General features: G+C 41.7%; 2 pseudogenes; both read left to right on the plus strand.

The window, feature by feature from the left end:
* Nucleotides 1-311: 311 nt before the first annotated feature.
* LOC147003234 (importin subunit alpha-8 pseudogene) lies at nucleotides 312-4,270 on the plus strand (annotated as a pseudogene).
* Nucleotides 4,271-4,536: 266 nt separating this feature from the next.
* On the plus strand, nucleotides 4,537-11,037 carry LOC110297940 (importin subunit alpha-8 pseudogene; annotated as a pseudogene).
* Nucleotides 11,038-16,231: the final 5,194 nt, after the last annotated feature.

A 16,231-nucleotide genomic window follows, 5' to 3' on the forward strand; every position in this document is an offset into this window, starting at 1 on the left:
CTGACAGGAGATCTGACAGGAGATTTGACAGGAGATTTGACAGGAGATTTGACAGGAGATCAACGGCCGAAATGTCAACGGTCGCAGGGCCGCTTATCTACGTCGGACTTATCCGCAACCCTCAACAATACAACACCAGGAAGAAAAGGAAGAAGACTCCGATCACTAACACCGCCGCCTCGGGCAAACCCTCCCAAGGTGGAGACAGTTGAAGACCAAGATTAGAAAAAAATCCGACACACCTCTCCGGGCGGAGTCCACTGCAGTTCTGAATCCACCTCAACGCTGAGGGGTCTCCGGTGGTGCGAACGATGTCTCGAAGTCCCGGGTTTTCGGCACCACTTCTTGCGCGCGTCCGACTCGACCAGCAAGAACGACACGGCACACAAGTAGGATCCTTCTGCAGCCAAGCTTTAATGCATCTTGAGAGGGAGAGCATAAGCTTACACACGGATGCGAAGACTCTGAGGAACCCAGCCCTGTGCCTTATATAGAATTTTTGTCCCGCCTCTGACGTGGCGCATCCTCACAGGGCCATTTCCAAACGGACAAGATAACGTACTTAACGGATGTATGTCCTCGCGGACAGGGACTATCCAGAGACATGTGCAGTAAGCCTTTTTACTTGTTCAAACACCCAGCTCATGTGCCATCTTGTAATGGCGAATGTGGGAGCGGCTTTCCACAAAATACCTAATTAAAACATTTTTTTAAAAAGGAAAACATTTTTTTAAAAAACAATGAATTTATGAAATTCTTAGGCAAATGGATGGCTCTAGAGGATATCATCCTGAGTGAGATAATCCAATCACAAAGAACACACATGATATGCGCTCACTGGTAAGTGGATATTAGCCCAGAAACTCAGAAAACCTAAGACACAATTTGCAAAACACATGAAACTCAAGAAGAAGGAAGACCAAAGTGTGGATACTTCAATCCTTCTTAGAAGTGAGAACAAAATCCCCATGGAAGGAGTTACAGAAACAAAGTTCAGAGCAGCATCTGATGGAATGATCATCCAGAGTCTGCCCTATCTGGGGATCCATCCCATAAACAACCACCAAATCCAGACACTACTGCAGATGCCAACAAGATTATACTGACAGGAGCCTGATATAGTGGTCTCCTGAGAGGCTCTGCGTGTGTCTGGCAAATACAGAAGTGGATGCTCACAGCCATCCATTGGACTGAGCACAGGGTCCCCAATGAAGGAGCTAGAGAAAGTACACAGGGAGCTGAAGGGGTTTGCAGCCCCGGGACTAAACCACCAGTTAAAGATATCACTTGATGGGACTGGTGTCTCTAACTGCATATGTAGCAGAGGATGACCTAGTCGGCCATCAATGGGAGGAGAGGCCCTTGGTCTTGTGAAGGTTCTATGCCCCAGTATAGGGGAATGCCAGGGCCAGGAGGCGGGAGTGTGTTGGTTGGGGAGCAGAGGGTGGGAGGAAAGGGGATTTTCGGAGAGGAAACTAGGAAAGGGGATAACATTTGAAATGTAAATAAAGGAAATAATAAAAAAAAATAAACATATAAAATAGGTTTTCTTTCTAGGGAATGTAGAAAAGGTCATATTTGGAACAGGGAGGAAATAGCTAGAATTGATTGTATAGCCATAATCTCATTTAGTAGAAATCTTTATAATTGTTACTAAATTCAAGTCATAAGTTCTTATTTGATACAGAATTTATTTTGATACAAAATGAAGGTTATCATTCGTATAAATTTCTTCTATTGATACTAAATATTGAAAGTACAGGGCTTAGACCCAGTCCTTCTTTTGCTGCTATTATAAACAGATCTGAGATGTTTAAGTCTGTGAGTTTAAGGCTAAATAGCAAATTCATGGCTCTGAGTTTATTGTTAGTGTGTTTTCAAGATTTTAACTAGAAATAGCTAAGAGTTGTAACCAGACGACAGTCCAGATTACTTTACATAGATAGTTGGTTTTCAAAAACATCAGAAATCCACAGAATGTGACATTTAACGTTATTTATTCACTTGTTGTTGAGACTAGACTAGACTCCTGACAGCTTTCCCTATCTTGGATTCAAAGAAGAAATTGAGAATCTTTGAGTACTCCAGTTGTGGTGAAACACCATTAGGCAAGATTTGCCTCATTTCATCTACAGATATAATATTGTCCAAAGAAAGGACACAGTTATAGGTTAGGACAGCTTCTGCCAAGAAAGCGTAGCCTAGTCCTTAACATTCCTGTTTCTCTAAGTCTATCAGATGACTCTGGTCAGTAATCTGAAGACAGATGCTCCAATGTATTGAAGTAAGGGACTGTCCAGGTGATCAGCGGTCTCCATAACTGGCTAAGTTTTGGAAGCTGTGTTAGGCTTCCTATATATTTTCAGTTAATATCAGCTGTTCTTGGATTTCTGATGGGGTTGAAAAGCTACATAGTCTCCTAGCCAACCCAGGCTTTTTACTTTGAAAGGAGCAGATCTGAGAGGATAGTTTCCAGATGCAGAACTATAGTCTTTTAAGTCAGGATAGAGGACAGTGTTCAATTTTATTGGCAAAAATGTTGGACTGGGTGTTAAGTTTATCTGATACCAAATAATTTACAAAATGGCATTAGGTGTGCTCAATATATATTTTGAGAGAAAGTCTTTTTAGAAAGGAAGGAAGGAAGGAAGGAAGGAAGGGAGAAAGGGAGAAAGGGAGAAAGGGAGAAAGGGAGAAAGGGAGAAAGGGAGAAAAAGAAAGAAAGAAAGAAAGAAAGAAAGAAAGAAAGAAAGAAAGAAAGAAAGAAAGAAAGAAAGAAAGAAAGAAAGAAAGAAAGGTTGCAGAATTTTCTCTGTCCAATCACCTTATGGCAGTGGGAGATTTTTGATTGGACAGGAGGATGGAGGTGGAGCAAGGAACTGAGGAAGACAGAGAGAGGTCTGAGGAAGAGAGGGAGAACCAGAATGGAGGCTTATGTGGTGTTATCAAAAGGTTAGAATAATTGTGTTAAAGCTTTCTCATTACCATTTGGCCCTGTAACTATTGTATTGGCATCTTGTAAATTGTGTTATTATTGATAAATAAATCTGATCGGCTAATTAGGCATTAAGAGTCTTGATTCTATCCGTTAATTAGGTGTTGAGATGGCTAACCAGGGGTGTATGGTGGTGTTGTGTGGAAGCAACAGGAACTCAGGGGAGCCCTAGACTGAGAGATAGCCTGCTGGGAGCCATGTGGCCTAGCAGGGCTGACAAGTTGGCAGGCTGAAAGGCAGAGGGAGTGAGATTACCAGTCACAGGGGCTAGCTCTAGGTATTTCCCACAACATGTAACCAAATAAAGAATTCAACTAAAGACAAACTAATTGTGGTTAAGTCTCCACAACTCTGGCTGCTTTACCAGAGGCCACACCCATTCTAAGGACCCCACATAAGATATTGCCTAGCTATGAGCAGCTCTCTGTAGGTGGTGTCTTTTCTCCAGTCAATATGGTGACCTAGAGGCTCCAGAAGAGAGGTTGAAGAAATAAAAGTACTGAGGCAAAAAAAAAAAAAAAAAAAATGTCTTTCCAGTGACAACAGATGGTTGCTTCTGGCCTACAACTCTGGAAGACCAGGAAAGATGAGAAGGTGCCAAAGAGAAGAAATATCGATCTATTTTCCAGTGATGTAGTTTCTTAAGTAGTAGTCAAAGAGACCAACTTCACTCTGGACCTCATCATTCAAGGGGTGAATAGTTCAGATACGCTTCTGTGTTTCCTTGCCACCTAGGCTACCAGGGAAATGATATCTCAGGATAATTACCCTCCTCTAAATTTGATTATTGAGGCAGGACTCATTCCCAAGCTGATGGACTTCCTGAAGGTAGCACCTCTCCCCAACCTGCAATTGGCGGTTGCATGGGCACTCACCAACATTGCCTCAGGAACTTCAGAGCAAACTCAAGCTGCTGTGAAAGGAGCCCCTGATTGAACTCCTCTGTTCCCCCATACTGGATCATGTCTAAGCAGGCTGTGTGGGCCCTTGGGAATATCAGTGGTGACTTTGTAGAATTCAGAGACCATGTCATTTCCAATAATGCTATCCCGCACCTACCTAATAAACCTATTTCAAAAAACAAACCAATCACATTTTCTTTGGAACATCACATGGACTTTGTCCAATTTATGCTGAAACAAAAATCTACACCCTTGTGAGGATGCTGTGAGGTAGATGCTATCTACCCTCTGTCAACTCCTGCTGCATCATGATAATGAAATCCTCTCAGATACCTGCTGGGCCCTGTCTACCTTGTGGGGAGCTGACTCCTAGCAGAAAGCGGCTATCATCTCTGTAGCCATCTTAGGTTATTTACTTACAAGTTGGTACTTTTCCACCCTGATGAGAGACTTGATCAGACAGACTGTCTTGTCTCCATTCTTCCATCCCTACTCTTTCCCTTGCAGAATCCATTGACTGACCCACAGGACAGGTCATCTGGTGCCCAATGTGGGACAGTGAGGACAAGAGACCCTGTGAGGGACGTTACTGGAAGAAGGGTCAACCAAAACTTAAAAAATGAAACAAAGGTGATCAGCATGAAAACCTGCTGTGTTGAGACTGGTGAGTCATAGTAACAAAAATGGGGCAAGAAATAAATCAGCATAAAGTATATATGGAACAAATGAGAAAGGCTTTAAAGACATGAGAAGTAAAAGTAAAAATTCAGCATTTATTGTCATTTTTTATTTTATTAAAAAGTTGTCCCTGGGTTCCTCAAGAACGAACCATTGATGAAAAAAAAAGATGGCACAGAGTTGGAGATGCACTTAAAGATTTTTACAGGACACTTGGGCCTGAAAAGGTCCTAGTCACTGCCTTTTCATATTGGAACTTGATAAACGAAATGATCTCAACCAAGTATCCATCGATAGCAGCGGTTGTTGAAGAGGGCGAGAAAATTTTAAAAGACAGAGAAAAGAGAGGAAAAGGAAAGAAAAGGACAAAAGATAAGATTGATTCCTCTAATGAGGAAATAGATTCAATTTCTCTAGGTAGTGGTGATGATAAAGGATCGACCTCTCAAAGGTCACCCAATGGGTCCCCAAATTCAGAACATATGTTACAGACAAAAAAAAAAAAATCCAAGAGGGAAGGAAACAAAATCAAATAGCAGCACTCGGCTCACAGAGAAAAATGACTCAACTGTTCAAAAAAAAAAAAAAAGATAAAATGCATATATACTAAATTGAGATCCAAAATACAGTTAGAGGATGATGATGATTTGTCTGAGTCAGGGATGACCTGGAGGAAGAGGTGACCAAATATTACTACCATGAATGGCTCTCCTTTCAGAGATCTCCTCCATCTGCACCCCCTGGACCACCTGATGGTATCCTGGGGATGGCTGTTTTGGACCTTAGAAAGGAATTGCAGGATAAAATCTCAGCCCTAAAATGACAAACAGAATTAGAGGAAGAACATCAGGACTGTTCATCAGCCACAGATCGCCCAGAGGAGGGAGAGGCTGAGGCTTTTCCTGTATCAGAGACCATAGACACTCAATGGGTTGCTTGGAGACATCACACACACATTAACAAATTTTAAAAAATGCATTGTCACAATATGGCACCACTGCTCCTTTAACTCTTGCAATCTTGGAATCTGCTGCAGAGGAGTGGCTTGAAAATCCTCCCTGCTGTTGTCATCAGTCAGAACAAAATCAGAAAATCATTCAGCAGGCCCTTGTCTTGACTGCTGTCAAAGATGCACCAGGGTCTCCTTTTACCGGGAGTTTGAAATACCCTACTGAGAGCAGTTCTTAGCAGTGGTGACCCTCTTATCTGGAAATGAGAGTAACGTGAGAATTGTAAAGAGATAGGTAGGAGGCATACCCAGGCAGGCAATGCTTGGTCCTTTGTTGCCTTAGTGCAATTCACTTCAAGTGATGACCAGATGCAATATGACCCAGGCTTATTCACTTAAATTCAAAACTCAGTTATGAAGACTTGGCATAAACTCCCGGTAAAAGGAGACACTGGTGCATCTTTGACAGCAGTCAAGACAAGGGCCTGCTGAATGATTTTCTGATTTTGTTCTGACTGATGACAACAGCAGGGAGGATTTTTGGTAATGCAGAGGCAGGTGCAGACTATGTGAAACAGCTTACATTTGAAAACGCCAATCCTGCCTGTCAAGCAGCCATTAGTCCCTACAGGAAGAAGACAGACCTCACTGGGTACATCAGACTCTGTTCTGACATAGGGCCCTCCTACTAACTGGGCTTAGCTATGGTGGCTTCCATGAAAGGACAATCAGTAAGAGACTTCTTGGCAAGTAGAAACAAAAAGGCATGTTTTAAGTGTGGCAAGTATGTACACTTTGCAAAAAAATTGCAGGGCAGGAAACGAATCAATTTAGAGACAGCCTGGGAAACAGCCTGGGCTATGTCCGAGTTGCAAACTCGGAAAACCTTAGCCTAATGAGTGTAGATCCAAGACAGATACACAAGGGAAAACCCTTTTCCCTAATCAGGGAAACGGGAACAGGGGCCAGCCCCAGGCCCCAAACCAACACAAGCCAAAACAGGCTTATGGGGTGGTCAGCTTCATGCCAACGAGCAGCAACCACCCCTTTCAGAACTTAGTTGAGCAACCCCAGGAAGCATAGGACTAGACCTCAGTTCTGCCACCCACACAGTACTAACCCCAGAAATGGGACCTCAGGTTCTCCCTACCAGAGTGTTCGGACCGCTCTATCCAAATGTGTTTGGTCTGATAGTGGGAAGAAGCAGTGCTACCTACCATGCAGGGACTACAAATTGTTCCTGGTATTATAGACAATGATTATCAAGGAGAGATTAAGGTAATGGCCAAGGCAATACATAATATAGTCACCATCCCCACGGGAAGGAGGATAGCTCAGCTGTTGTTACTTCCATTGCTCCCTACTAATCACAAGTATAAGAGTCCTAAGAGAGGGGATCAAGGATTTGGTTCTTCTGATACATACTGGGTGCAACCTATAGTTAAACAAAAACCTATTATGACAGTACAGCTTGATGGAAAGGTATTCCGAGGCTTGGTTGATACAGGGGTCTATGTGACTATTATAAAACAAAGTGATTGGCCTGCCATCTGGCCTCTGGCCCTAACCTTGACAAATCTTTTTTTTTTCTTTTCTTTTCTTTCTTTTTTTCAATTTCTTATTAGATGTTTTCTTCATTTACATTTTAAATGGGTATTGGCCAAAGTCAAAATCTAAAACAAAGCTCTAAGGTGCTGAAGTGGAAAGATAAAGAAGTAAATACAGGAAATATACAACCATATGTCATCCCGGGCTTTCCCATTAATCTGGGGCTGAGATCTGTTATCCCAGTTTGGACTGATTATTTGCAGCCCCAGTGAAGTAATCACAGCTCAGGTGATAAACTCTGGGTTTTCCCCAGGGAAAGGTTTAGGGGAAAAATGAAGATGGGACTACTCATCCTATTGAGGCCTTTGCCAACACTGGAAGAAGAGGCATAGGGTATTTTTGATGGGGGCTGTTGATTCAGCTGCACCCCCAGGGCATTGTGCTGATCCCATCACCTGGAAGGGTGACTCACCCATCTGGGTAGATCAGTGGTCCCTCACACTGAAAAGTTACAAGCTGCCAAAGTGCAGGAGCAATTACAGGCAGGACATTTAAAAGAGAGTAACTCTCTCTGGAATACCCCAATATTTGTCATCAAGAAAAAATCAGGAAAGTGGAGATTGTTACAAGACTTGAGGGCTGTTAATGTGACAATGATTCTGATGGAAGCCTTACAACCTGGGATGCCCACACCTGTGGCCATACCTTTGGGCTATTATAAGATAGTTATACATTTAAAAGATTGTATTTTTAGCATTACCTTGCATCCTGAAGACCGAAAGCACTTTCCCTTTAGTGTTCCTGCTATAAACTTTAGAGAACCTATGAAGAGATATCAGTGCAAGGTCTTGCCTCAGGGTATAGCTAATAGCCCTACCTTGTGCCAAATAGTTGTGACCTCTGCCATAGATGACATTAGAACCATATGGAAACAAATCTACATGACATTACATGGATGATATCTTAATAGCAGGAAAAGATGGAAGACAGGTACTCTAGTGTTTTGATGATCTTAAAACAGCTTTATAGACTGCAGGGTTACAAATAGCAACAGAAAAAGTACAGTTACAAGATCCCTATACTTATTTAGGATTTCAGATTAATGCTCTACATATTATTAATAGTAAGGCCACTTTTAGAACTGATTCCCTTAAAACACTTAATGATTTTTAAAAATTATTGGGAGATATCAATTGGCTATGTCCATATTGAAAACTTACTATAGGAGAGTTGAAGCTTCTGCTTGATATTCTCCAGGGAGATGCTGACCCAAAGTCTGACAGGGCTCTAACAGAGGATGGTAGAAAAGCCTTGCAGAAGGTTGAGAGTGCTATTCCATCCCAATTTGTAACTCATAGTAATTATTCTAAGCCTTTCTATTTCCTTTATCACCAAATCAACTCCTGCTGCAGTTTTTTGCCAAATTGCACCCATATTATGGGCTTATCTTCCCTTATCTCCTAAGAATGTTCTTTATCCGTACTATGTGGCTGTAGCTGATATGATTATATTAGGCAGAGATAATAGAAATATTTTGTAAAAGACCCTGATATCATAGTGCAACAATATACAAGCCATCAGCTTGATTGGCTTATGCAAAATTCTGACGTTTGGTCTATTGCATGTACCTCATTTGCTGGCCAGATAATCATTATCTGCCAGACAAATTGGTTCAGTTTTGTAATCGCTATGAATTCATTTTTCTGTCTCGCACCGCACATGCACCTATAGAAAAAGCATTGCTAGTCTTCACTGGTGGTTCCTCATTAGGAACAGCTGCTTATGCCTTTAAAGATCAAGTCAGGGAATCAACTTTGCTACATCATCAGTGTCAGCTCAATTGGTTGAATTGCATGCTGTTATTGCTGTGTTTCAAGCATTTCTGAATCAAGCCATAAATATTTACACAGATAGCTCATATTTAGCTCAGTCTATCTCTCTGCTAAAAACTGCTGTGCAAATAAAACACTCCTCAGAAGCAGCTGATCTGTTTTTACAGTGCCAACAAGTAATTTTGAGGAGAAAATGTAAATTTTTTATAGAACACCTGAGAGCCCACACTGGACTACCAGGCCCGCTCTCTGAGAGAAATCACAAGGCAGATCGAGCCAGTTCTGTAGCCAGAGTGACTTTATCAGATGCCATCTAACCTGGATCAGGCCATAAGGGCCAATGAGTTACATCACCTTAATACCCAAATTTTAAAGATCATGTTTAAAATTATCAGAGAACAAGCTAGGCAAATTGTCAAACAATGTAGATCATGTATTACACTTTTACCAGTTCCTCATTTGGGCATAAATCCAAAGGGGCTGATACCAAACAGCCTCTGGCAAATGGATGTTACTCATTATAATGAAGGTTGAAATAAAAAATGTATACGTGTATGCGTAGATACATACAGTGGTTTCATTTATCTTGAGGGTGTTCCTACTCTCAGTTGTAAACATGGCCTGGCTCCTGCCATCTTTTTATGTATGAATTTTCTTTGTTTTGTGTAAAGAACCATTATGCATCGATGTACCTTGGTGGATGTAGTCACCTAGCTTTCTTGTTTTTCTTCTGTATTATAAGACTGGTACTCATTTGGAGACAATACATTCAGATACACATTCTCTCTGGGTCGGTGTCTGTCACCCATCCGAGCCAACTCCTTGCTCTCACCTATAACTGGAACCCCTATTGAGGTCCGTCTGCAGCACTATTCAAATGAAACTCATACAGGTCCATTATCACAGGCTGAAGTACAGGACTCCAAAACCTCTGTCATCAAGACCAATGAGGAATAGCCCTTAACTTATGCACTAAACCAGATAGTCAATGCCTGGTAGGAGAACACCTCAAGGCCTCTGGCCCTAATTGGGAGGTCTCAATCTAAGACAGGAGCTCAACCAAAAAAAAAAAAGGCTGTTGAGTGTCCAGAGATGGGAAAGGGAGGCTAGGGTCTGTTCCAATCTAAGACAGGCATGGTTTCCGTAAGTTTTCCCAGCCTTCTCTTTTGAAGAGCTTAAAAAGGGGAACCTGTTGGGAGCCAATTCCTAGCAGAAAGCCGCTTTCATCTCTGCAGCCATCTTGGGCTATTTACTTACAAGTTGGTACTTTTCCACAATGACTAGAGAATTGATCAGACAGTCTTGTCTTCATTCTTCATGTCTCTTGCCCCTCTGTCCCCTCTCTCTCCCTTGAAGACCCCGTTGACTGACCCTCAGGACAGGTTACTACCTGACTGAGGGGGCAAAGAGTACATCCATCATGTGGTGACTACTGGCATCCTGCACAGGCTTGTAGAGCTTATGACCAGCTCAGAACTCAGTGTCTTGACCCCTTGTCTCCACACTATGGGCAACATTGTGGTTGGAACAGATGAATGTACCAAATGGTCATTGATGCTGGCATGTTGAAGGTGTTGGGCCAGGTCCTGAAGCACCTGGTCCTCCATCCAGACACTGGCTGACTGGACCATGAGCAACATGGCTGTGGCCTCTGGGCCCAGACACCACATCAAGCAGCTGATTTTGTGTAACTTGCTGCCTGTCTTGGTAGACCTACTATGGAATGCACAATTAAAAGTCCAGAAAGAGCTGGTGTGCACCATGGCTAAAATTGCAACAGGGGACTCTCAGTGCCAGCTGACTCTGCTTGCCCACTCAGGCATCTTGGAGCCAATGCTGAGACTGTTCACTGTCCCAGACATGGATGTCATCATCATCCTTGATACCATTTCTTATCTCCTCCAGATAGACAACTTACAGGAGAAGAAAAGGCTCTGTTTTCAGATAGAGGAAGTTGGTGGCTTTGAAAAAATTGAGTCCTTACAGCACCACCACAACACTTACATCAGCAATAGTGCCCGGGATGTTATTGAGAAATATTTATGTGAGGATGAAGATGATAACAGTTTGCCCAAGCCCTGGGCTAAGAGTGTGAATATGTGGAGAACTAAGACATCTCACACACCATATTGATTTCACATCATAAACCCAGATCATACTCACTTCCCAGTCCTTCCATATTTGCCCCCATGTAGCCGCCTGCGGCCATGTGAACTGGGTTCCCCTGAAAGGTGAGCTGGGGCTGAAAGAGATCAGACGGTGAGAAAAGAACGAGGCCAAGACAAACCTTTCTGTCTTGGCCTCGTTCTTTTCCATCAAGGTCAGAAGGCTCTACCCTAGATAATCTCCTGCTTAGTGGCAACAAGGTCAAAGTCTGGATCAGCCTGCTTCAAGGCTGAGGGAGACTACACCCCCACCCTTGTGGACTGCCCCCCCCCCAAAAAAAAAGAAGAGAGAAGAAAGTTCAACTGTGTTGCCCATGTACTCATGGAAACATAGTCAAATTCCCAATGGCTAGCCTCTTAAAGAAAATTGTGTCCTTCCTGGCATGCACCCAAGCCAGAAGCCACCAGTTGTGAAGAGTCACATTTCAGCATCGTTATGACAATTGTTAAGAGGTTTCTTCAATGGCTTTCTGCCTAGGCTGTTACTCTGGCTGAGGTAGTAGTGGTGGTGGTGGGTGGACAGGGGTTATCACAGAAGCTTTCTCTGTCCCTCTTTCTCCACTGAGAGACTGCATACCAGAGCAAAAGTAGCTTCCTTTCCCTTTACAGTTGGGTGGAATACCCATCAATCATGGACTTCTACATGGCTTCTGGCAATAGCATGGACCACAGACATCCACATGGTCTCTGGTGGCAGTACAGATCTTTGACATCAGCTGGGCCCTCTGCAACAGCAAGAACCATGGACAGCATCATAGCCCTCAACTACAGTACAGGACAGTAATGTCAACATAGTTTGGCGGTGGGCTGGGGGGGGGGTGCGGGGGAGCACAAACTAGACACAATGGCATGACCTTCAGTGGTAACACAGGCCACCAACATTAATACATCCCCCAGCTGCAGCAGGACCATGGACCCAAGCATGGCCCTGGGCAGCAGTAGTCAAATATACATGGCAAATGTTTTTTACCAGCTGGGGAATCTAACTGACTAGGGACTGTGTTTTTTGCTTTTGTTTTTGTTGCCGTTGTTATTTTTTTTTTTGTTAGTCTGTTTCATTTGATTGGGGAATTGAGATTATTAATATACAAAAAGAAAAAAAGATATTGCCTACCACCCACCAACACTCCTTAAAATTCTCCCAGTGGCTACCAATTGCACCCTCTCCTCTGGGCTCCATATTCTAGACCAGAACTCTGGAAAAAGACTTCTGCTTTACCAGAGGCTAAGCTATTATTAGGGATCCCAGATAACCCACAACTTGCCACCAGCTAACACTCCTTAGAGTGTACCCAACACAGCATGACATCCCCTGGGCTCCATATTCTGGCCAGTAATTTCATCAGAAGACTTTTGTTTTACTGGAGGGCATACATTACTAGGTACCTCAGAGACCAAGCAGGTACCCACCAGGTATTTGTAACTCCAGAGTCAACATTGTTCCCCAAAATCCTAAATGTCACATAGGCTGCAAATCAGCCTCCTAGTGGTGACCAGAACTCCAGGCCACTCAGGCCAAAAGAACAGAGAGAAAACAGAAACCAAGGGAAAACTCAATTCATCTAACAAAGATAAACTCAGAAACCAGCAATTAAATCTATAATAACTCTTAACCCAGATGACTAGAGGCCAGTGCAAGAACACAATCAACAATAGCCAGAGCAATCTGGCACCACTGGAGCCCAGCTATCATACTACAGTAAGCCCTGGATATTCCAACATAGTTGAAGCACAAGAAAATTACCTTAAATTCAATCTCATCAATATGATAGAGATTGAGGAAATAAACAAATTCCTTAAAGAAATCCAGTAAAATACAAACGGTTAAAAGAAGTAAATAAAACTTTTCAAGACCTGAAAATAGAAATAGAAGTAATAAAGAAAACAGGGAATCCTAGAGATGAAAAAGTTTAAGTAAGTGAACAGGAACTACAGAGGCAAGCATCACTAGCGAAATACAAGTCATGGAAGAAAGAATCTCAGGTCTAGAAGGTATGATGGAAGAAATTACTACATAAAAAGAAATGCTAAATCTAAAAAGTTTCTAACACAAAACATCCAGGAAATCTGGAACACCATGAAAAGGCCAAACCAAAAATTAACAGGAATTGAAGAATACTCCCAGCTCAGAGGTCTAGAAAATGTTACCCACAAAATCACAGGAGAAAATTTCCCCAATCTAAAACATGGGACAAAGACCAAGTAACATATAAAGGCAAACATATCAGAATTACACCCAACTTCTCAACAGAGATTCTAAAAGCCAGAAGGGCCTGAGAAGATTGTTTGCAGTCTCTAATAGACCAAAGATGTCAGATGAGACTCCTATACTCTGCAGAACATTCTATTACCACAGATAGAGGAAACAAGAAACTCTATGGCAAAACTAAATTTAAACAGTATCTGTCCATAAATCTAGCACTACAGATGTTACTAGAAGGAAAACTCCAACTCAAGGAGGATAACTTCACCCAAGAAAATACAGGAAATAAATAATTTTACATAATAATTTTACCAAAAGAAGGGAAGTACACATACATATATACAGAGAGACAGAGACAGAGACAGAGAGAGACAGGCACACACACACACACACACACACACAGAGAGAGAGAGAGAGAGAGAGAGAGAGAGAGAGAGAGAGAGAGAGAACCACCACCACCACCACCACCACCACCAAATAAAAGGAATTAACAATCATTGGTCATTAATATCTCTCAACCTCAATGGACTCAATTACCTCCCCCCCCCCAAAAAAAAACACAGGGTAACAGAATGGATATGAAAACTAGGCATGATCAAGGTAAAGGATGTGCTCCAGAGAAAGTTATCCACCCCATCTCTGTTCCCTGAAGACTTTAACCTCAAATTTGAAGACGACATGGCATGCTGACCAGTCAGCATGTAATCTGGGCATAAGAACTGAAACATTCTTTAGGGTAGGGGTAAAGTATCTTGCCATGCAATCATGGAAACCTGAGTTCAGACCCCAGAACCCATATAAGAAGCTGGGTGTGACAGCACATGCTGGGGAGGTGAAGACAGTCAGAGTCTAGAACCTAACTAGCTAAGAATCAGTATTCTGCATCTTCAGTGAGATAGGTTTTATCAAAAACTTAAAGGTACAGATGAACAGTAAAATATGTTAGACATTACATCTGTCTCCTAACACTGTGTGAATACATTAAGCATATTCATATATGGACATATCCACTACACACACCCATAAACACACACATGCACACACATACTGCTGACAGGAGAGAATAATTAGCCAAGTCAAAACAGGTACAATGAATAGCAATCAGTTAAAATGTTTGTAACCAAGATTCCATAATTAACTATAGTTTAAGAAAACATACAATTCTGCCATATAATTATTATATATTAAATTATATTATAAATAAAAGATATTTAATATATTTACCAATGTTGCATGTCAATAATTGGTAGAAATAGAAAAATGGATACCTGGATACACTGGCAATTTCTTATGGGGTTTGTGGAGTGAATTGAAGATTGAAAACCTCACATATAAGTTTAGTGTAAAATGAGAATTTATTGATAATCATACCAAAAAAAATTCAAGAAACTGTGTTTAAATTACAGCCTTGCTAGTAGTGAAGTACTTGCCAGGAACATGCCATGTCCTGAGTACACTCCCCAGCATGGGGAAAAACAATTTTAATAAAAGACTACACTAACAAAGCACTAACCCGTTACTTGCACAAGTCCCTCTACAACTCACAGAACATACACTTACAAAGCCATTCTTCTGCTGGTATTACTTTACATGGGACCCATTCTTATAGCTATATTCATCAGGAAAACTTCAACACAACACACAGCCTAAAGTTTAAAAGTAATTAGGCCTTGCCTGTCTCCCAGGAGGACTACTCTAAAATAGGGACACAGGCAGCCCTCTCTAACCAGGGAGACAGGAGGCCTGCTCTAAGTAGAGACAGCACTGCCTGCCTGCCAAGAGGCCTGCTTTAAACTAGGTCACACAGCTTTACCTGCCTTGCAGGAGGCCTTCACCAATCCCAGACATCCAGGCCAGTTAACACCAAAGATAACCAGATGGTGAAAGGTAAGCACAGGAACAAAAACAACAGAAGCCCATGTAACTTGGCACCATCCGAACCCAGTTCTCCTATCACAGCAAGCCTTACATACCCTAAAATACCTGAAAAGCAACATTCTGACCTAAAATCCCATCTTGTGAAGATAATAAAGACCTTTAAGGAGGATATAAATAACACCTTTAAAGAAATCACAAGCAAACAGGTAGAAGCCCTTAAAGAGGAAACAAATAAATTCCTTAAAGAAATACAGGAAAATACAATCAAACGGGTGAAGAAATTGAACAAAACAGTTAAAGACCTAAAAATGGAAATAAGAACAATAAAAAAAATTACAAATGGAGGCAACTCTGGAGATGGAAAATCTAGGAAAAGGAACAGGAATAACAGATGCAAGCATCCCCAACAGAATACAAGAGATGGAAGAGAGAGAAACTGTCACATCAGTCAAAGAAAATGGAAAGTGTACAAAAAGTTCCTATCCCAAAACATCCAGGAAATTTGGGACAAAATGCAAATGTCAAACCTAAGAATAATAGAAATAGAGGAGGGTAAAGATTCCCAGTTAAAAGGGCCAGAAAACATCTTTAACAAAAATCATAGAAGAAAACATCCCTAACCTAAAGAAAGAAATGGCCATAAATGTACAGGAAGCCAACAGCTCACCAAATTGACTGGACCAGAAAAGAAAATCATCCAGACACATAATATACACTAAATGTACAGAACAAAGAAAGAATATTAAATGCCATAAAAGAAACAGGCCAAGTGACATATAAAGGCAGACCTATCAAAATTGCACCTGACTTCTCAACAGAGACTAAAAGCAAGAAGACCCTGGAAAGATGTCATTGTGATGCAAAGGGACAACAGACACCAGCCTGGAAAACTAAAACCAGCAGAACTCTGAATCATCACAGATGGATAAACCAAGATATTACATGACAAAACCAAATTTAAATATCTTTCTACTAATCTAGCCTAAAGAAGATACTAGAAAAATTCTAACACAAGGTAGGTAACAGCACACAAGAAACACACAAGACCTTAATCAAGTCACAACAAACCAAAAATAAGAGA

Source organism: Mus caroli, unplaced genomic scaffold (assembly GCF_978045245.1).
Source record: "Mus caroli unplaced genomic scaffold, Mus_caroli_1 scaffold_8, whole genome shotgun sequence".
In the NCBI taxonomy this organism is placed as follows: Eukaryota; Metazoa; Chordata; class Mammalia; order Rodentia; family Muridae; genus Mus; species Mus caroli.